Here is a 22,154-nt window from a genome sequence, read left to right as displayed (position 1 = left end):
AGATTTCTTTCTTAAAATGTCCTTGGAAGTTTCTTTTCATTGTTGTTTTTCATCAAGGTCATGCTTGCCTCATAAAACTCTAAGGTTTGGAATTGTTTACTCTTTCCTTTTGAAAAGTCTTTTAATTCTCCTTTCAATGTTTAGGGAAATTCACCAGCAAAGTCATCTGAGCCTTCAATTTTGTTGTTTCTTAGGATGCAAGGAGCCTTTAATTACCAATTCAACTTCCTTAATAAATCTAGAAATTATGTATTTTTCTATTTCCTCTCACATTCATGTATTTTGTAATTCTCAAATGAATTTGGCCATTTCAGCATTGTTGGCAAATTTGGGGGCATTAAGTTGCAATATTATTCCACTAGACTTTATTTTTTTTTTCTTTTTAGCATATGTAGTTGTGTCTCCTCTTTGTCTTTCTGATAGGGCAACTTGAGTTTTACTTCTTGATCCTATACTCAGGGTTTATCAATATTATTCATCTTTTCAAAGAGCCAATTTTGTTTTTTTTTAATTTTTATTTTTATTTCCTTTCTACCACTTTTTCTATAGATTTCTCCTCTTATTTCCTGTCTGCTTGTTTGTTTCATATGCATTTCTTTTCTAGCTTTTTGAGATGAAAACTTAAATCATTGATTTTCAATCTTATTTTAAAACTCAAAATTTCTCCCCAAGAACTGCTTCAGCTCTGTTCTTCTATTCAATATGTCATGATTTTACTTTTTGAACACTCCAGATCAGACAAGGAGTGCTGATCCACTGAGGTGAGTCCTCAGCTCCAGGATTCATTGTTGCCACGTGCTGAGGCACCTGGGAGGAGACAGTGTTTCTAGAAGATGGTAGAAGCTAGGAATGGGGCTAGGACTCGCAGGGCACAGTGGGATGAGGAGTACCTGGCCAATGGCTTCACCTCCAGCCATTGTTCCCTTATATGACTCCTAGCCAGTCCTTGGGCAGGGATAGAGGGGTATCCCAGGCAGGAACTGTGGAGAATGAGGGGAAGGTGGGGGAACAATCAGAAGATGAGAACCTTGGGGATGCTCCAGTGTCACCTGGACAGTTGGTGAGCCAGATCTGAATGGCTGCAGCTGCCCTGTAATGGAAAGTAATAAGGAGGCCAGCTGGTAATTGAGAAGACCAGAAGGCACATGGTCCTGGAACTTCATTCCAAAGATAAGTCGGTATTGGAGGATCACAAAAATATCGCCAGAGGGTGCAGAGGGTGCTCAGTACCTTGTAGAGCCCTGTCCAGGTGTGCACGAGCATCAGGGTGTGCATGAGCACCAGGGTATACAGGAGCATCAGGGTGTGCAGGAGCACCAGCTTCTTCAGGAGCACTGGGGTGTACAGGAGCATCAGACTGTGCAGGATCACCCGAGGAACATTGGAATGTGCAGAAGCACTAGGGTCTGCAGGACCGGGATGTTTAGGAGCACTAGGGAGTGCAGGATCACTGGGGTGTGCAAGAGCACCACGGTGTGCATGAGGAACAGAGTATGTAGGAGCACCATGGTGTGCAGGAGCACTAGGGTGTGCACAAGCACCAGGATGTGCAGGAGCACCAGGGTGTGAAGGAGCACCAGGGTCTGCAGGAGCACTATGGTGTTCAGGAGCATCAGGGTGTGCAGGAGCACCAGAGTGTGCAGGAGCATTACGGTTTACAGGAGCATCACGGTTTGCATGAGCACTGGTGTCTGCAGGAGCACTGGGGTGTGCATGAGCATCAGGATGTGCAGGAACACCAGAGTGTGCAGGAGTACCATGGTGTGGAAGAGCACCAGGGTGTTCAGGAGCATCAGGGTGTGCAGGAGCACCAGGGTGTGCAGGAGCATCCCGGTGTACAGGAGCATCATAGTGTGCACAATACAGTGCAAGGACCCCATGTCATCTGCATGGAATCTGGTGCTAAGGAGTAGAGTCCTCCCTAACCTTCCCTGGACCCCTGATGAAACCAAGAAGTCCCCTCAGAGTTCTGACTCCTGCTGGACTTGCTAATGTCCTTTTCTTAGGCAAACAGTGAATAGACCTGGTTCAGAGGTCCTAGGAGTCGAGCAACAGGGCTGAGCTCAGGTCTGAGCTCAGAGTTAGTGAGACTGGTTTTTATGGCACTGACTTTAAAGTCCTCTCTGTGGCAAATAATACTGGTTTTCCACTTATGAGGATGATTCAAAGTTTCTTTTGAAAATACATGTAGAAGTCAAAAAACAAGTCACCTTAAGGCAAACTGTTGTGAACAGTAGCGCAGGCCATGACCTGCCCAGCAAGTCCAGTGGAGGCTGGACCCCCGGAGGGGTTCTGGTCACCCCTGCAGATTGGGGTCCTCCAAAGCCTGCTCTGCCTTGGAGGCAGAAGCCATAGTCCTGGGCAAGTGTCCTCTTGGATTTAAGATAGTGACTTTTTCCCTGGGAATTTTTCTTTTTTTTTCAGGAGCAAAGAGCACACTTTAAACCCATATTCAAAGCTATTTAATTTTTCTTATATGTTTCTGTTTTATTTTAAGGCTGTAAATATCAAGTCTTTTCTCTTTGAGGGAAACACACACACACACACACACACACACACACACACACACACACACATCCCTCTCTGTGGATGACAAGGATGCTGACACAAAAACACAGCTAATCTCCGGTTCCATCCTTTGTTTCGCCCAAATACTAAATGAAGCTCCTTCTTTTAAGAGGGGAGAGAAGGGGTTTGGGGAGTTGGCATTTGAGGTTCTTATTAGACATAATAGGCCCAACTGGGTTGCCAAAAACAAAAATCCACCCTTATTTATTTCCCCCTGGTTGCCAGATAAATTACCATAATAAAAGGCAAAACCAATTTTTGAAAAAATCCGAACTAGGTGGACATATACATGATAAAGCGATACAAAACACAGGGAGAGGTTAATGGTAGAATCTGGGCCATGGGTTTAGGTGTGCTCACTGTAAACTCCTTTAAGCATTTCATATTATGGAAAAATTTCACAACAGGAGGTTAGGGGGAAAATCTTAAGAAGGACCCATTAGTGTTACCATCTATCCTAGCTGGCGACCTGATGCTGGGTTCACAAAATCTGACTATTCCAATAATTTAAGAAAACGGCGAAGAAAGCACGCAATCCACAGAAATACTTTTTCAAAATCCTAGATGGCTCTCTGACCTTAGGGGTGCATGGAAAGAGAGAGAGCCACTGGAATTCTTTATTCTTATATAGGAGCCACAGAAGGGGAGGTTCCATGGAACATTCTCTCCCCAAAAGGGCAAAGGGGTCAGATTATAAAGGAACAGGTGAGTGTAACTCAACCCCACCAGGTAACACCTACTCCTGGAGCCATGCCTCAACACCTACTCCTGGAGCCACGCCTCATTATCCTAACCTAGGGAAAGGCCAGGTTATTCTGGGGCGCAGTAATTGTTCAGTTTCTCTTGCTTGGGGCTTAAGGGCGTGTATTTCCAGAGCAGCTCCCAGCACATTAGTGTTTTCCTCGGTCAGCAGGTAGAAAATAAGACCTCTCAGGTCTGGCGTGCTGGAGGTGAGGTGATCTCTTGGGCCCCTAAAGGTCTCTAGAACCTTCTACAAGATCTGTTCAGGTAATACCTCTCTCTGTTCATAGTCAGCTGACCCCTCACCTGGGATCCCACCTGGGAAGCTTCAGGCACAGGTAACCACCTCTATGATTCTCTTTTGCAAATAAAAAAATAAAGCTCTGAACAAATAGCAATGGCCCTGGATGAGCCCAAGGTCTGCCATCAGTCCCTTGCTCTGTCCTCTCTGCCTCTTTATTCCCATCAGGACTCCCGGCCTTCCTGTTGGGGTCTGTTCCAAGTTATCAGGGAGACAAAAGGGGTCTGCTAAACAAATTCAAGGAATGGAGTAGCCAAGGTGTTAGTGACTCAGAGGTGCTAAATACCCTGCTCGTCCCAGGAGTGTTGGGATTTTTCAGACAAATAGCAATACCTAAGCCAGCTTCACCTGCGCAGCTCTGGGCGTGGTCCATGGAGACTGCCTGGGAAGGACTGCAGTAGAAGTCAGGGGAGGCACAGGTGGCCCATTGCCAGTCATTCCTGGTAAGCAACCGGCCTCTGTACTCACACACAAGCCAGCACAGGAGACCCACACCCATCAGCTAAGGGTGCTTTGTATCGCGGTGGAGCAGTTCTGTTGCAGACACGCATTAAAAACGCTACTTACATTTTAAAATTTATGTTTGCTACAGAAAATTTACCTTTGGGTTAATGGTCTTAGTAACCATTGAGACCTGATGCACATTTCTCAACCCAGTCCTTCTGGTGAGTTCCAGAACTGAGAGATGCTCCATGGGAACGGAAGCATAGTTAACAAGCCAGGAAAAGTCCATCGACCCGAGCACCTGGGATTTCTTTAACTCAAATGGAGCAGATTGTTGTCACAACACGACTGATACCACTAACACAAGGGCACACTCTGTCACAACATCAGATGGAATGCCCATTAATTAGGTTGGGTCTTGAAATTTTTCCAAAGTTTCACAACTAATGAAAACCCCACTATTTCAGCATACTCAAAAACCCTAGGGTGAGGTTACTTTAAATAGCCCCAAGCCAGAGACAGTACCTCATGAAGTGAAGGGCTTCCCAGCAGGGAGAGGGGCAAGCATAACCCCACTGGGACCAGAGAATTCCCACCTGAATGGACAAAGGTGGAGGGCAGCGTCTCTTTCCACCCCATGAGACTTTTATCAGCTCTTATTTGTATTTATTCATTTTTAGTAGTACAAATTGAACCCAGGGTGCTCTACCACTGAGTTACATTCCTAGCCCTTTCTTTTCTTTTCCAAATTGTAGACAGGGTCTTGCTAAGTTGCTGAGGCTGGCCTCAAACTTGGGATCCTCCCATTTCAGCCTCCTGAGTTGCTGGGACTATAGGTGTGCACCACTGTGCCCAGCTGCTTTTAATCATCTTTGAGATATAATTCACATGTCATGAAATTTACCCAGTTAAGTATAGAATTCAGTTCTTAAGCATATTCATGGGATTGTGCAAAAATTGATACAATCTAATCTTAGGAGACTCTTAATCACATCAAAAATAAAATCTGTTAGTGACATGTGGCTGGTGTCTTCCGCTCATCATATTCTCAGGCTTCTTCCATGTTTAGTGTGTCTGGAATTCATTCCATTTTATTGTTGAATAGCACTCCGTGGATACCCCACGTTTTTTATGCATTCATCAGTTGGTGGGCATTTGCATTTTCCCACTTTCTGGCTATTATGAATTAATGTGTCTCTGATCACTAGTGGCTGCTCAATTTCATGTTTCCATGAGGAAACAGGAAAATCCAAGCAAGGTTTGGAAGGAAACGGAGGCTAGGCCTCAGAGACCTGCACTAGTGAAACTGATGAGATGGCACAGGTGCTAAGCTGGGGACCTCCCGTTGCCGGGGGCTGCCACACAAATCCTGTAGATCCTCCATGCTCAAGCGATGGACCGTGGGCAGGCAGCTTCCTTCTCACCTGGGAGCTTGTCAAGGAAGCAGACTCTCGGCTGCCCCCAGGTCTGCCACCCCAACTAGTTTTAACAAGCACCCTGGTGGTCGGTCTGCACACACACCACAGCTTGGGACTTGCTGCTATGGAGCCCTTCAAATAATGAGATGTCCAAGCTGCAGTGCAGAAGGCCACCTGGTGCCTGTGCCACAGGGGCTGACAAGTGCTCAGGACTGGCTCAGGCAAACTGGTCTCTAGGGCCCCAAGACAAGCCTCAGTTCTTATTCTTTCCTTGTATTCTTTGGGTTCTCCAGGTTATAATCTTTTTTTTTTTTTTAAATAACCAGTGCCTTCTCTGCCTCACCTCCTGTGGCACTGCACTTCTGCATGGCACAAGGGTCTTTGGCACACCACAGGAAATAGCAAAATGAGAAGACCTAAGCCTTTTGGAGAACACTGAATATGGGGATGTGTCCACGGCTTTCCTAGGTCCTGAAACGACAGAGACCACCTTTCTTATCCTGTATAGTGCTAAGAATTGAATAATGTAAAATCCAAGTAGGAAAAGCTATGAAAAGTTACTAGAGGGAGGGTCTGTGTAAAATAGATGTCACGGTGTATAGTTCATTTTGCCAGAAATCAGTTGCAAATTTGGTCCTGACTTTCCCAGCAGACAAGCAGAAGAGGAAACATGTGAGTTACATGGTCAGTGTTCCCAAGAGGAAGCTCAATGGGCTGCTCAGGGGTCGCCCAGTCATTCTGGAGTTGAGGTCAAGGACAATTTTCCTCTTCAGTACTCGAAGCAGACGGGTCCCAACCCATGATCCCTCAGTGAGTTGACATCCCCTTAAGACACCCAAGAACTCTAATGTGAGCCGCATGGGTGAGCACGGGGGTGAGCCAAAGAGGGCAGGCCAGAAAGGCCCAACGCCTTGCCTTCCATGGACCACTTGAACTCACCACGCTGGGAGCTCAGGCCTCCGGGCATTACGTCATAAACGTGGTAGGAACTGTGTAGCTCTCCACTTGGAGTGGCCAGTCTAGTAACTAATGTTTGTGGAGTTTTGTTTTCTTCTTCTTTTTCTTTTTTTATGTGTGTCTCTTCCCCCCCCCTCAGTTCTTACCCTACTGCCAAAAAAAATTAATTTATTTGTAACAGATACATAAAAATTGTCCATATTAATGGAGTACCAGGGGGTGTTTCTACAGTTGTATATTTTGTGCAATATTTAAATCAGGTTAAACATACCTATCACCTCAACCAGATATCATTTCTTTATGGTCCAAACATTCTGAATTCTTTCTTCTAGCTCTTTGAAGAAATACGTTACATTTACATCCAATGCTTTGGGGTCCCTGCAGTGGCTGTCCTGTGCAGAGAGGCACCAGACCTCTTTGCTCCCCTGTAACTGTAACTTAGTGCTCATCGATAAGCCGTCACCATCATTCCTCCCTCTCCGCCATTTTATAGTCACCACCATTCAACTCTCCACTACAACGAGATCCGCATGTTTGTGTTCCCACTGGGCCACGAGATCCATTCTCCTTTATCTAACAGGAAAACCTGCTTCTGCTTCCATAGTTCAATCATCTGATGATGCTGGAAGAAATGGGGCCTCGAGGTCATCTGGGTTATGTGCCATGTCACTGGCCGCTGGCCACTCTGTGGGGCAGTCCCTCCAACAGTGCCCATGCAGAAGTGTGGCTGTCCATGATACTGGTGGCTGGCTAAGATGAACGGGGCAGGCTAGCAAAAGCTTGCAGTGGGCGGGGCCATGTGACTCTGGGCAAGAGGCTGCCTCAGTGTGAGAATGAGCACTGGGCGGGACGTAACTGGACAAGCCAGTGATGCCCTGGATCTTTCTCGCCTGCAGTAAATAATCAAAGCATTAATGCTGTCTGGATTCTCAATACTTGACTCAACTTCACAACAATCTCTAAGATCCATTTTACAGATGAGGAGACCAAAGCACAGAGAGGACAGGTACTTGCTCAAGTACCAGGCAGTCTGACCCAAGTCTGACCCACGAACCCTGAGCTGGAGTAGCCGAGCACTAAGGGCCCTCCCACAGCTGCTATCACCTTACTCTTTCACCAGCAGGATGATACTAGGGCCCTTGTGAGGACCGAGACCAGAGGCCCAGTGCTCAGCCCGGCCCCGGTGCCCCCAGTGTCCGCTCCGACTGTCCACACTTCCAGTTCTCTATGACCATTTCATGGACCAAATCACTTCCACCCTGTGCTCCATGGATGCTCAAGTGCACATTAGTCCAAACCAACCAAATAACACATCCTGACAATGGGTCAGTTCAGTCATGAGATCCAGCAAGTCTAGGCTGGTCTGGAGCCTTGCGGGTCCTAGGAGAACGTCTGTGGAACTTTCTGCAATGGTAGAGCACTCTGTGTTGGTGTCATCCTGAACAATATCCACTGGCACCATGGCCCGCCCAGCCCACAAAGGGGCTGGTATGGTGGTGGGTTGCACGTTTGGCTGGTTTAGTTTTATTTCATTTGAATGTTTGTGGGATGGTGGCCACGTATGGCTCATGTCCATTGTGCTGGACAGCTTAAGCTCAAGCCCCTGGGGAGCAGGCAGGAGGGAGGAATCTGGCCTGAGGAACCAGGTTCTGAGGTCCCCTCTGCCTGCCAGGTGGGAATGTGCGTTTGGTGAGGGGCGACAAGACAACTCTACTTTCCTTGCTGAAAGGCCTCTTTGATTCTCAGTGGATTTTGATTCCTTGTGATTTTTAAAAGTTATTTTGAGGCCAATGCCTTGATTTTGAATGTCTAGGCTGCAGAACTTGGAGGATACATTTCTGTCATTAAGCCACAAGGGTGTGTTCCTTTGTTACAGACTTCCCAAACCAGCATGTGGTCACTGCCAGGCAACCACACTTCAGGAGACAACTAGCTGCCCGCATGACAGAGGTCCCTGGGGATGGAGGTGCAGCCTAAGAATCCCCCTCACCTAGGGTTATGGCTGTGGGAACACCTTAGCAGAATGTATCACTCTTGTGCTGGTGACAATGAGGGGTAAGGAAGTCTCCTGTGCTGATCATCATATGAGGGGCAGCGTGTGAGCGCGTAGAGCACAAGACACCTGATAGTAGACCACTGTTCTAGCTGTGTCAATCAGAAAAGCAGCTCTAGTGGAGGAGACCATGCAGTGTGCCAGCAGTACGGCATGCTGACTGGTGATAGATCGTACTGCAGGCAGAGATGGGAAGGTGGCTTCAGGTCAGAGCTTGGGCTTTTAATATGGGAAAGAGCAGAATGAGGAATCCCGGATTGGGAGGGGGCTGTCCATGAGCTTGTGTGGAAATTGGCATCCTAAGGAAAGCCAGGTGTATATCCTAGGGACACAGGTGTGATGGCCTTGAGTCAGGGGAGGAGAGAGGGAGGTGGTGGTGCTGCCCCTCGCTCAGCCCTGGTTCTCCAAGGATCCCGCCCCTCCTTTAAGTCAGAGTGCTGGCTGTTGAGTGGAGAACGTCAGTGAGTGCATCTGAGTCTCGGCATGTGACCTCTGTCCTCACACAGATGCTCAGGCCTCAGGTCATGTTCTGGTTCTAGATACTCTAGACACTGAAGAAGCCCCCTCCTCTGCTCCCCATCCTCCTACCACCAGCATTGGTTGGGTGACTATTTCAATGGCTGCCAAAATTTGCAGAAAATTTTTAAATGATAGTAATTAAGGGAGTTTTCACATAGGAAAGGCTTTGTTTGGATTGCAATGTTAAAAGCCACCACCAGGAACATGAGATACATAAAGTATTCTCTCTTTGCTGCCTTGAGATCACACTGGTCAGTGTTTGAGCAGTGAATGCTGTCTTGGTGGCCGGGCCTGGCTTTTGCCCCACTCCACTACCCTACTGTGCCTTGCACAGGGCTGTGACCTCTCGGGCTGTCTGCAAACAGACACCAGGCCATCTGCTCTCTTGCCTTTCACCCAAACACAGCTGCTGAGCTCCATCCCAGCTTCAGCCATCTGGAGGAGGAACAAAGACCCCTGTCCTCCCCATCCCCCTCTGCCAAGGGGAGGCTCAGCCAGGAAAGAAAAATGGAAGAAGAAACAAGATCCAGCCACCAGTGGCAGGCAGCCCTCCTCTGTCAGGGTCAGTGGCATTCATCCTAGATGTGGGCTGAGCTCTGATGAGTGCCAAGCCCTGGACAAGACTCCTGGGGTCCTAGCCTCTGGCCTCCAGGAGCCCACACTGCAGAGACGGCAATTCCTTGTCCACTGCAAGGGGGTGCTTGAATTGACTGACAAGTCAGAGCCAGGCCACAGGAGGTGATGACAGAAAGGCGTCCATAGAGGGCACCAGCAGATCCATGGGAAAAAGCTGGCCCGGGCGGTGGGCAAGAACCAGGAAGAGGAGGTGAGGGGGAGAGAGACTGGGCAGAGACTAGGAACTGCACAGGTCGTGATGCCTAGTAGAGAAAGAAGAGGGAAAGTATAGGGCTGTGGGCGTGGCAAGGTCCCTAGCTGAGGTGGTGAGGAAGAGGAGGATTCACAGCAACCAATCAGGAGCAGTCGCAGTGACCCAGAGAATTAGCGGTGGCTGGACAAGGTGACTGTGGAGGCGGCAGATAAAATGGAGGGAGAAATCTTTGCTAAAAATGTGAGCTCCAAATGCCCCAGACTAGCTCCCAAACAATCCTGCCTCACAGTAAGTGCTGCAGAGAAGCAATCAGATCCAAATGAGACTCCTCTTCAGAATAGCCAGAGCCCTTCTCAGAAAGGGCAGAGATGGACTGTGGGGACAGCTGCTGCCCCAAGGGCCAAGCGCCACAGGTGGTCTATACCCATCAGCAGCTCAGAAGGACCTCTCATGAGAGGGGCCTGGAGTTCTGAAAGGGCTCAGACCTAACTGCAGCCTTTCCCGCTTCATCCTCAAAGCCACCAGAGAGCCCCCTTTCCCAAGGCAGGAGGTCTGGCAGGTTGCAGAGGCTCTCAGGCATGTCTGGCCTGATGGGGAGAACCCCCAGGAGGAGCGTCGCCAGCTTTCGGGTCCTCTCCCTGGATGCACACGCTGCCCACCAGACTGGGGACAGCCAGGTGTTGGCTTCCATCTTTAATCACAGGGCTGTGTGGCAGGAAGATTGTATCCCCTACTCTCGTTGGAGGAAATGCAGTCCCCAGGACAGGAGTAGAAGAGGAGGGCCTTCCAGAGGTGACCAGGCGAGTGGGCTCAGGCCTTTAGGAGAGCCCTCTGCCATGGCGTCTGACCTTTGTGCCTCTCCATGCCGTTTGCCACATGGGCACAGCACTCAGACGTGGCCCTGCCAGAGCCTGGAACTGCCAGCGCCTGATCTTGGATTCCAGGCTTCCAGACTGAGGAACAGAGGGCTGCTGTTTAGGGACCGCGCAACCTGAGGGCTCTCTCACAGCAGCAGGATACATGGCCGCCACCTGTTCAAGTCCCTGGGGCTCATGGTTTCCAGGATCCCAGGAGGGACCAAGGGCAGGACAGCTGGCAAGTAGCCAGCTGTGCTCAGCAAGGCAGGGACCAAGCGACGGCCACGCTCCATCTCAGATGGAAGAGGACACCAGCCATGCCACGCTCCACCCTCAGCCCTGGGCCATGGATGGTGCAGGTGACCAGGGCCACAGAGGCTGGCTCACTGCCTAAGTCCCAGCTTCTAGCTATAAAATAACTTTCAAAGTATTTCCCGTCTTTGTCTCCTTGCAGATTTTTGCGATTTCTGAAAATGAGACATGGCAACTATTGTAGGTTATAGTTGTAGCAGCTAAATTAAAGCACTCAGGGCCTGGGGATATAGCTCAGCTGATAGAGTGCTTGCTTTGTGTGCTCAAGGCCTTGGGTTCAATACTCAGCACCACACACACACACACACACACACACACACACACACACACACACAAGACATTCATTTAAATGAGAACTTCCTAATCATCCTTAGACACTGCATATATAAGTCACTGTCACACTGCCCCCCCCCCCCGCAAATGTGTACAATGAAAATAATAACTAGGGCTGGGGATGTGGCTCAAGTGGTAGCGCGCTTGCCTGGCATGCATGCAGCCCAGGTTTGATCCTCAGCACCACATACAAACAAAGATGTTGTGTCCGCTGAAAACTAAAAAATAAATATTAAAAAATTCTCTCTCTCTCTCTCTCTCTCTCACTCTCTTTTTTAAAAAAAGAAAATAATAACTAATGAAAATACATAAACAGTAAGTCACTAAAAATTCATGCAATTTTTTTTCTTTCCCAGTGATGAATCTTCATTTCACCTCTGATTCATTTTTTTTTACTTTTAACAGATAACATTTAAAAAATTACAACTGCCAAAAATAGCTCTGGGTTGATTTTCTGCAGTTTTCCAGGCCCTTGTGATGCTGCTGCTTTCCTCTAAGGAGGGCACTTTGTGTTTGTTAAGTGGTTTTTTTAAATATGTATTTTCTTCTGCTTAATGCTTGTATTTTAGAATCTTGTCATTAGTGTTAGACCCTAAATTGGACAATATAAAGACAATAGACTTAAGCTTATTCAGCTGATTCACAATTTCTTACACATAATCAGCAGTTTTAGAAGACATGATAAATTAATACCATGACCTTGAAGACAGATTGCTTAGCTGGTGCAGTGGTGCATGGTGATCCCAGCAACTCAGGAGACAGAGACAGGAGGATCACGGTTTCAAGGCCACAAAGAAACCCATCTCAAAGCATAAACAGCAATGACTGGATGACTGAAGGGTCCAAAAGTAGCTGATTAGTTATTTCTTTGGGAAATTTATTCTTCTTTTTCTTGGCTTATTCACATATTTAAGATAGTAAATGAGAGTATCTTTGGCGTGATGACCTTGTCCTGCCTGGCCTCTATGGGCCCTGGCCTCTCCTCCTGTGAGCAGTAGAGATGGGAGGGCAGCAGAGTTCCGGGATCCCCTCTGGAGCTCACTCATAGCCAGAGCTGGGTTGAGCCAGGCCTCCTACAGGCTGGGAAAGTGCTCCACCACGGAGCCCATCCCTGCCATTGCTTCTTGTCTCCTTTGACAGAAGCCACTAACTCAGTGCCCAAGGGCTACGAAGCCTCCGTCCCCAACATCCACCTTACCCCTTTCTGTGGCTCTCTACTGTGTGGAGGTTGGACCACATCGCATAGCCAGTGAGCCCTCAACAGACTTCTGCTAGACAGAAGAAAAGGCACACTTTTCCCTTTTATTTTATTTTGTAGGGGGAATACCAGGGATTGAACTCAGGGGCGCTGGATCACTGAGCCACATCCCCAGCCCTATTTAATATTTTATTTAGAGACAGGGTCTCACTGAGTTGTTTAGCAACTCACAGTTGCCGAGGCTGGCTTTGAACTCGCTATCCTTCTGCCTCAGCCTCCAGAGCCACTGGAATTACAGGCCTGTGCCACTGTGCCTGGCTGAGGAAGTTGGCTGCTCTGGAAGTTGCTCTGTCTGAAGACTTCTCAGAATTTTCTTTGCTTTGTTTATCCTTCAATACCATTGTGTTCTTGTGTTCCGTTTCAGCAGATGGTCTTCTAAAAGGGAAAACATGTCATGGTGCTCAACTCCCTTGCCCCGTTCCTCACTTACCTATCCTGGAAATCTCTTCCCATCCTATCCTTTTCTGGCTTTTAGACTTACTTTTCATTTTGAATCATGCTAACCTCCTTATCCACAATTTCTGATTCTTTCTTTCTTGAGATAGAAACTCGTGACTCCCAAGCCAAGCTCAGCCGGCACCCTCTTCTGCACCCTCAGACACTGCCAAGGGCTTTGTTCCAGTAGTCTTCCCTGTTTTCCATTTTAAAATATTCTATGAATTTTAAAATCCAGTTTTCTAGAAAAAAAACATAGAAGCCCCAAATCCAGGTACTTTGGAGGGGGCGGAGTCCTCTGAGATGATTCAGTGGGGTGTCACACTTGCAGATTAGAAACCCACGGTCCAGACCTGAGATTTACAGTCACATTCCAGGTGCAGCCAAGTCAGTATCAGAGGCAGGGGTTGGCCACCTCCCAGACAGACTTCAGCTCTAAAGAACAAGGCATAACATGGCTCACAGGAGTGTCGTGCAAGGGAGGTGGCTTGAGGGGGTACTGAGAACTGTGCAGGGCACAGAATTCATGCTCCATAAATATTAGCTCTCCTTAGCAAAAGTACTGTGCGGGGGAAGATGCCCTGTGTCTTCACTGAGTGAAGTTGCCAAGACCATTATATTTCTTTATTCTATTCCCCATTTGAAACCTGGAGGATAGGATCTGGTCAAAATAACTATGATACTGACAAATAAATTCATCAACCGAAAATACAATTATAGTGGTTTTAAAATGAAACTAAAAGTGTTAAAATAAGTGTTTATAAGGCAGATGGCATGACCAAGGGCACAGGGAAATTCCTCCATCTGTGTTCTTTTTCTCTTTTGAAATAATTATTAAATTTCAGGCTTTTTTCTCCTTTTTTTTAAAACCCAAATATGTACTCTGTTTAAAAACAGCACCTTCTTCAATTTTTATTTTTCTTCTTCTTTTCCATCTGATCACTGCCCACTGAGACTCAGGGCCTCTGGATTTGCACAGTAGCCACACAGTTGACAGCAGTGTTCTGTCTTTTCCACAGGCCAACAATGCGGTCTATGTTCCTCAAACATGCAGTTCTCTTTTTAGTTACATGACTTGCTTCCTTCTCCCTCTGATATTTTCATCCCTGAGAGGGAGCAGACAGGGATTGGTGGTGAGAAATCTTCAAGGAGAAACAGCTTAAAATTAAAAGAGCTTGAAATGTCAGTGTGTCAATGCATTTACAACGTAATGTTCAAGGGAAATAAGCGGAAGTAGCAGGAGAGAGAAACAGCTGAATTATCTACAGAGTTGAAAGTTGGCCTAGGTTTAGAATTCCCTTTCAAATGTCAAGTTGGTGAGGACATTTCCAAATGTGTGGCTATGGCACACGGGTATGAGTTCACGCGGATCCCAAGAGAAGCAGACAGACTCCGACCCAAGTTCTGCACCATCCGGGTGTGTTGATGTTCCTGTTGTTGGAGAACGTGGCCGCTTCTTTTGAAGTGAGAGAAGAAAGCAGAAGATGTGTCTTCCTGAGAGGAGGCCACTGCTGGTGAGGAAGAGCCGTCGGCCCATGGCCAGAGTGCTCACCGCATGACCCCTTCTGTCCTCACAGCAACCCTGTGAGATGGGCACCAGGATTCCTGTTTCCAGACGAGGATACTGAGTGCCAGAGAACATGAGCAAGTGACCCAGATCATTTGGCCAACAAATGACGTCCGATGGAATGGAAAGTCATGAAGAAAGAGGAAGGAGCGCTGCTGGGGTCAGCTGGTGGGTCAGGGGGCCGTGGTCTTTGACTCATGGTTCAGCTTGCTGGGGGCGAGGCAGGGGAAACCTGGACTAGGAGAGAAGCTGGAGCTGAGGTGACCCCAGGAGCAGCCACCGTGCTGCTGCTGCCTTGGCCAGCACAGTCCTGCCATTCTCAGACTAGGACAGGGCCCGGTGGGGAGACAGACAGAGTCGGGGGCTTCTGGTGTGCGATACCTGCTCTGGCTTTAGTGAGGGTGACTGCAGATTGGTTTTACGGGGTCACTGTCAATGGAAGAGGAAGAAACCTGTAGGGTTCTCTTCTAATCTTTGCTTTCTCCAGAAACCACTCGTCACTGCCGGGGTATGAGGTATGAATCTTGCACAAGCTGGGTTTGTCCCCACCAAATGCAAGATGTGTGACTTGTATACGCTGGAGGACTACATCTTCCCAGAGGGGCAGAGGCCTGGCAGAGCATGGTAAGAGCTCTTCTCCCATCCCCAAAGGAAAATTCTTAGGAAACGGGGAGACAGGAGTGCACCTCTACTTTATCCCCTAAAAGAGAGCTGGTTGTTTTAGATAATCTTTAGGATTTCTTTTAGCTCCAAAATTCCACGTTTTAAAAGTCTAATTACATTTTCATAGCCTGACTTTTTCTTTGTCTTCATCAAATAAGGAAAATAAACCTATGTTTTAAGTATACATAAAATACACATGGCATATAACATGCAAATGACTAAAATGATACACATGTGAATGTACAGCTGAAAACTCTGGTCCTTTCGTCACCCCAGGCGTCACAAGCAAGAGGGCAGAATGCCAGGGATCAGGTAGGAAGTTTGTTCCCTCACAGTTCTGAGGTGCCACGAAGGAGGCTGTACAGTGCGTGCCTCTGGGATATGGAATGTAAAAATGAGGTGGTTTGCTTAAGACTTCAGATGTCACAGAATCTTCTGCTACAAGGGGATGCTCTTTCTCTCAGCTTATGGTGACAGGGTCTGACTGCAGGAGCTCCCAGGGTGGAAAGTCCGCTAGGCAGCCCTTCCCTGTCAGCCAATCCCAGGACCTTCTACCCCCAACCCACCCGATGGACAGATATTTTCAAGGCTCATGTGAGCCTCTGCAGCGTGAAAACCAGATGGCAGTCTTCTCAAATCTGCTTGTTTTACTTTAACAGCTTCTTTACAAAACACTCCCCAGAAGGGGATCCTGAAGGTGGGGTCAGCATGACAGAAAGAGCAGAATCAGGCCATCTGAGAGCACGAGATTCCAAAATACCAAGAAGACACAAAGACAGCTGAAAGATGAGAGTCCAACACTGGGCAAAACAGTGTCCAGGAAGTACATCTCCATTGACTTAGAGTTGCAGACATGGTCACTTATTTGAAGATGGGGACTGATTGGCTAGGGAAAGTTTTAATATGCAGCAGAGCTTAATATTTGATGAATGTTTTGCAAGCATGTCTTTGTCTCATGGTGAGACTCTCAGGATGGGTGAGCTTGGTTATTGATTTTTGGTTGCTAAGAGAAAATGGTTAGGGCTACATGGATAGTGGAGAAAGGGAGATGTTATAGGATTCTGGGGTCAAGAAAGACAGAGTGGCCCTTTGATTCTCAAATGCCAGTCCTCAGGCTGGGAACAAACTGGCTGCTTCTGAATTGCTTGAGGAACTTGTTAGAGAGATTTCTGAAGCCTATCCCCAGAAAAGTTTGATATGGTATCATTTTTTCCTGTTTGATTCTGACATTATTAGGATTAAGAACTAAAGGAATAGTTAATAAATAAGACTTAGAAGATTGGAATGCATTCATTATTCAAATACATGGTTATTAAGCATCAGCTACAGGAAAGTAGCTTGGTTAGGTTCCAGGGGGTTTATGACTATGCAGAAGACATTCTGTGCCAGTTAATCTCAGTGGCCAGCTCCCCTGGGTTGAGACTTGTCTAGAAAACTGATAAAGTACATTTCTGGGTGTGTGTTTCCAGAGACAATTGGCATGTGTCATACTGAGAGGGGGTAAGACCACCCAGAAGTGGACCACGCAGTAGGCTGGGGGACCATTTGGAACAACAACAACAAAACAAATGGAAGGAAGGTATAGGGGTAGCCTGCGGCTGTGCACATGCGCAGCTTTTGGGGGGGGATTGAACTCAGGGGCACATTCCAGCCCTAGTTTGTATGTTATTTAGAAACATAGTCTCACTGAGTTGCCTAGTGTCTTACCATTGCTGAGGCTGGCATTGAACTTGAGATCCTCCTGCCTCAGCCTCTAGAGTCACTGGAATTATAGGTGTGGCCACTGTGCGCAGCTGCAAAGCACTTCTTGAGCAGGTGCAGTCCTTGTTGCCACCCTGGCATGGACTTCAGCTTCTGTATCCTTCAGTGTTGGCGGTGGACTTGTACCAGCAACTGTCCAGGAGGCTTACAGGCCTTCAGCCTTGGACCAGGGCTGCATCTTCCATCTCTTTTGTTCAAAGGCTTCCAACTTCTTGGACTGAGCGACTACTGGTTTCCCTGACTCTCCCACCTGCAGGCAGCCATTGTGGGAGTATCAGCCTGATTGTGTAGGCCAATCTAATAGATCTCCTCTTATGATTTATATATGCGTGTATACATATACAAATATAAGTGTGTGTTTGCTTATGTGTGTATAAAGAACCAATAGAATGGTTCTATATCCTAGTAGAATACATTGGTTCAATACTCTATTGGTTCTTTTTCTCTGAAAATCCCTGACCCATTAGCATGGGCTGCCTCAGATCTCTCCGTACATAAACTGGACTAGCTGTAGGAAGGTAGGTGGCAGGCAGAGATGTTCTCAGACACCAGCTCACAGGTCCCAGTGGGACAGAGAGAAGAGAATGGAACTGTGCTGCCTAGGGAACATAAGCCGAATCTTGAACCACGTAAGGAAAGAAGAGGAAGGCAGCTTGGCAGATTTCCCAGGAGTGGTCTTAGTTCAGATGTCCAAAAGTCAATCTCATGAGCTTGTGAAAAAAACATGTATGTATGAAACATGAAAGTATGTACATAGTATTCAGCACAGTGTGGGGTGAATGTCAATAAAGGGGTGATAGAAACTGCAGGAGGGTTAAGAGGCTCGGGAAAGCACCACTTCCAAGAATACCCCCCATTCTGTAATTCCGTGTGACAAATTTCTTCCATGGATTTTGAAAATTTTTTCCAACTTTAAGTCTTTTATGAATGATGGTGTCTATCATGAGATGGGGCCTGTGGCAGAGGCTAACTTCCACAGCCCAACTTTATTTCTGCAGAAGCTGCCCTCCAGAGAGTGAGCTGTGGTCCAGAGAGGGTTGTGCCACAGTCTGGCTGGGCACAATTCAGGAGCCACTTGTCAAAAGAAACAAACTTTATTTTTAGAACCACACAGGCAAAACAAAACAGCTCCTCAGGAAAAACCCTCAGAGTCCAACTGCCACCACTGGCTTCCCACAAGCCTCTCTCTCAACCAAAAGCCTCACCACCTCCCACAATCCTCCTGCTCTTGAGGCCGATTGGCTGGGTCGTGTTGATGGAGCCATAAAAGTCCCCCAATGAGCAGCTCCGTGGTCTGAAAGGGCAGGGAAACAGCCCAATGAGCATCACAGCAGAGGAGCCAATCAGCTAGATTTTACTGGGGCTGCTGTGAGCCAATCATCAGCTGGCAGTCTGAAAGGGCAGGGAAACAGCTCAATGAGCATCTCCAATGAGCATCACCACAGAGGAGCCAATCAGCTAGATGTTGCTTGGGCCGCTGTGAGCCAATCATCAGCCAGCAGCTGGAAGTTTGCTGGCAGCTGGAAGTTTGCTGGGGCCCCTTTGTCTGTGGCTCTCAACATCTCCCCCTCTCTGTTTAAACAACAAGCATGTGGCTTAGGGACCGTGCCTGCCTTAGGTTGTCCAATAGTACATATGGTTCTTACCCATTGTTGGATAAGCTGACCTCAAGGCGTCAGCCTCCTGTCTTAGGTTGGTACCATTGCAATTGGATCTTACCCGTCACTGACTACTGGTCCAGTATACAGCCACACCTGTGGAGAGGTCTTTGTACCGGGGGGGGGGGTGAGGTTCTTTGCCTCACCTCTGTTGGCCCCCAAATTTTAGCTGAACGATCATGACAAGCAGAAGGGAGGAAGAAACACCAAGCCAATTGATGGCTCCTTTTGGATAAATTGTACCACTGATGACATCATCAGCAAAAATACCCCAACACTACCACAAGTCACTGCACCAACAGATAGTTCACAATGCATACAGGTGAATTCACAATGCATACAAGTGATACATAGTCCAGGCAAGTTCTGCAAGCAGTTCAGTGATGGCTATTGCAGAAGCTGTAGATTGGTTTTATCTTTGTCTTCACCAGCACTGGGAAGTTCTGCAAGCAGTTCAGTGATGGCTATTGCAGAAGCTGTAGATTGGTTTTATCTTTGTCTTCACCAGCACTGGGATGAAGATAGGAATTCTGGCAATAATGGTTAAATGCTGCAGTCTGGCTGGGCAGAAAATCACGAGCCACTCACAGCCTTGTAGATTCAAACAGCAATTGTTTATTCTACACCGGCACTCTACACACGTTCTGGGGAAATCAACGTTCTGGGCAAAATCCACCAGGCTCTGAATCCCAAATACTCTCTGAATCCCACCAGAACTAAATGGGAACTCAAGGAGTGGGCATGCCTGAGGCAGCAGGTTACGCCCCATTCCCAGTAGGGTGCACCTTAAACCTGGAACCGCCCTAAACCCAAGGAGCACCCTAAACCCTGGTCCGCCCTAAACCCGATCCGCCCTGGTCCTTGAGCAAGGTCACCTTACATGAAATGTCACTGCAAATGACCTGGGTCATGCCATGCGTCATTCCTACTTGACAATGGCCCTCAGCAGTTAAAGAAAAAATTATGTAACATTCCAGAAGTCACTAAAAGAAAACAATTTTCTTGACAATTTACATTATCTTGAACAGAACTATTAAATATAATGAAAAGGAAAGGTGAAAGTAAACAACAGATCTCTTAACCTTTTTTGTTCACATATTAAAATAATCCTCAACAGGATTTAAATGGTTTAATTTAATTTTAAACCCAATTTAAATTAAACCATTTAAATCACGTGAATAAAAAATATATTTGGATCCATTTTTTCATGAGTGTTCATCATATATGATATATAGACATACGTACATACAAACATACAACATAAAACACAAGTGTGCACACAACACATAACATAATAGTAAAGGCCTTATAACTTTTTAAAGGTGAAATCTCTATTGCAATGTTTAAAAACTCTATAGTCAAAAAATAGAACTGATCAGCAAAACATTAACCTAGGTCTGTATGAGCTCAAAAAACAAAATAGAACTTCATGATGTGGGAAAGGGCAATAATAAAATAGATATTTAAAAAAAGCATCCTGGTTCTGTCACAGATGTAAGGGTGGCCAAACTGGAGTTCTGGATATCAGCTGTTATGGATTTGAGCCAAATCATCTTATTTTTGGTCTGTAGAAATCGCTTTGGTTAATCTCTTTGGAATCCAAATCAGCTGCTCTTCTCCCTGTGGAAACACACAAACAGACTCCCAACTCCAGACAATTACTGGGTTAGGACCTTTCCATTTTCCTGTTATAATATCCTTCCAAAGTACCTTGGGCTTATGTACATTTTTTGGACATATATGCCTTTCTGCAGCACTAAACCCTGATGAATCCAAATTTTAAAAGTTTAGAGTAAAAAGGGTTATTTTAAGTTTATCTTTGGGGAATAAATACCCATTCCCAATTCCTTCTTTTTGCTTTAATAAGATCATTTTAATAGTTTGATGAGCTCTTTCAACTATGCCTTGTCCCTATGGATTGTATGATGGCGTTATCTTCTGCTGGCAGCTGGAAGTTTGCTGGCAGCTGGAAGTTTGCTGGGCCCCCTTCGGCTGTGGCTCTAAACACTATTTCTGTAAAGAATGCCATTGGTATTTTAATGAGGATGATATTAAATTGTTGAGAGCCTCAGCCAAACTGGCCCCAGCATCGGCTGATTGGCTCCTCTGTGGTGATGCTCATTGGGCTGTTTTCCAGCCCTTTCAGACCACAGAGCTGCTCATTGGGGGACTCTTTTGGATCTGCCCACGAAACCCAGCTAATCTGCCTCAAGAGCAGTTGAGGTGCTGGCCGGGAGAGCCTGTGGTGGCAGTTGGCCTCTGAGGGAATTCCTGAAGAGCTGGCGTGGTGCGGTGTGTGCGTTCAAAAAATAAAGTTCGTTTCTGCTTAATAAGTGGCTCACGAATTGTGCCCAGCCAGACTGCAGCATTATATCTATATTTTACTTTTGGAGGTATGGCCATTATTAACTCTGCCTCTCCAAGAACAAGGGGGGGTCTTTCTGTCTTCTGAGGTCTTCTTCAATTTCTTTCTTAAGAGTTTTAAGGTTTTTTTTTGTAGAGTTCTTCATCTCATTGATTATATTAATTCCCAAAGGTTTGGATGTTTTTGTTTGGTTTGGTTTGGGTTTTGGTTCTTGGTTTGGGGTTTTGTTTTTGTTTGTTTGTGGAGGTTATTTTAAATAAAGTGATTTTTCTTATCATCTTCTCAGCTGAATCACTGTTGGAGTATAGGAAACTATTATAAATGTGTTCTTATATCCCGCTACTTTGATGGTTTCATTTATCATTTCTAGAAAGCCTTCTGATTAACATTTTTTGGGTCTTCTAGATATAGGATCATGTCATCAGCAAACAAATAGTTTGACTTCTTCTTTTTTTTTATTTGTATCCCTTTAATTTCCTGCCCTTGACAACTTGCTCTGGGTAGAGTTTCAAAACCTAAATTGAATAGAAATGGTGAAAGTGTAATATTGCTAATTTTAGAGAAAAAGCTTTCAGTTTTTCTCCGTTCAGTGTGATATTGGCTTTGGGTTTGTTATCAAGTCTTTATAATATTGAAGTATGTTCCTTCTATACCTAGTTTCTCCAGGTTAACATGAATGGGTTCTGTTTCTTATCAAAGGCCTTTTTTGCATCTATTGAGATGATCACATAATTCTTGTCCTTAATTCTATCTGTGTGGAGTATTACATTTATTTTATTTTATTTTGGGCATGCCAGGAATTGAACATAGGAGCACTCAACCACTGATCCACATCCCCAGCCCTTATTTTGTATTATATTTAGAGACAGTTTCTCACTAAGTTGCTTAGTGCCTCCCCAAGGCTGAGGTTGGCATTGAACTTGGGATCCTCCTGTCTCACCTCCCGTGTCACTGAGATTACAAGCATGCATCACCACACCTGGCTAAGAATTGCATTTATTGATTTGCACATGTTGAACAGACCTTACCTTCCTGGGATGAATTCCACTTGATCATGGTGTATTGTCCTCTTAAAATGTTTTCTTATGTGGTTTGCTAACATTTTATTAAGGATT

The sequence above is a fragment of the Ictidomys tridecemlineatus genome, chromosome 2 (assembly GCF_052094955.1).
Source record: "Ictidomys tridecemlineatus isolate mIctTri1 chromosome 2, mIctTri1.hap1, whole genome shotgun sequence".
Taxonomy (NCBI): Eukaryota; Metazoa; Chordata; class Mammalia; order Rodentia; family Sciuridae; genus Ictidomys; species Ictidomys tridecemlineatus.
This window is presented reverse-complemented; position numbering follows the sequence as displayed.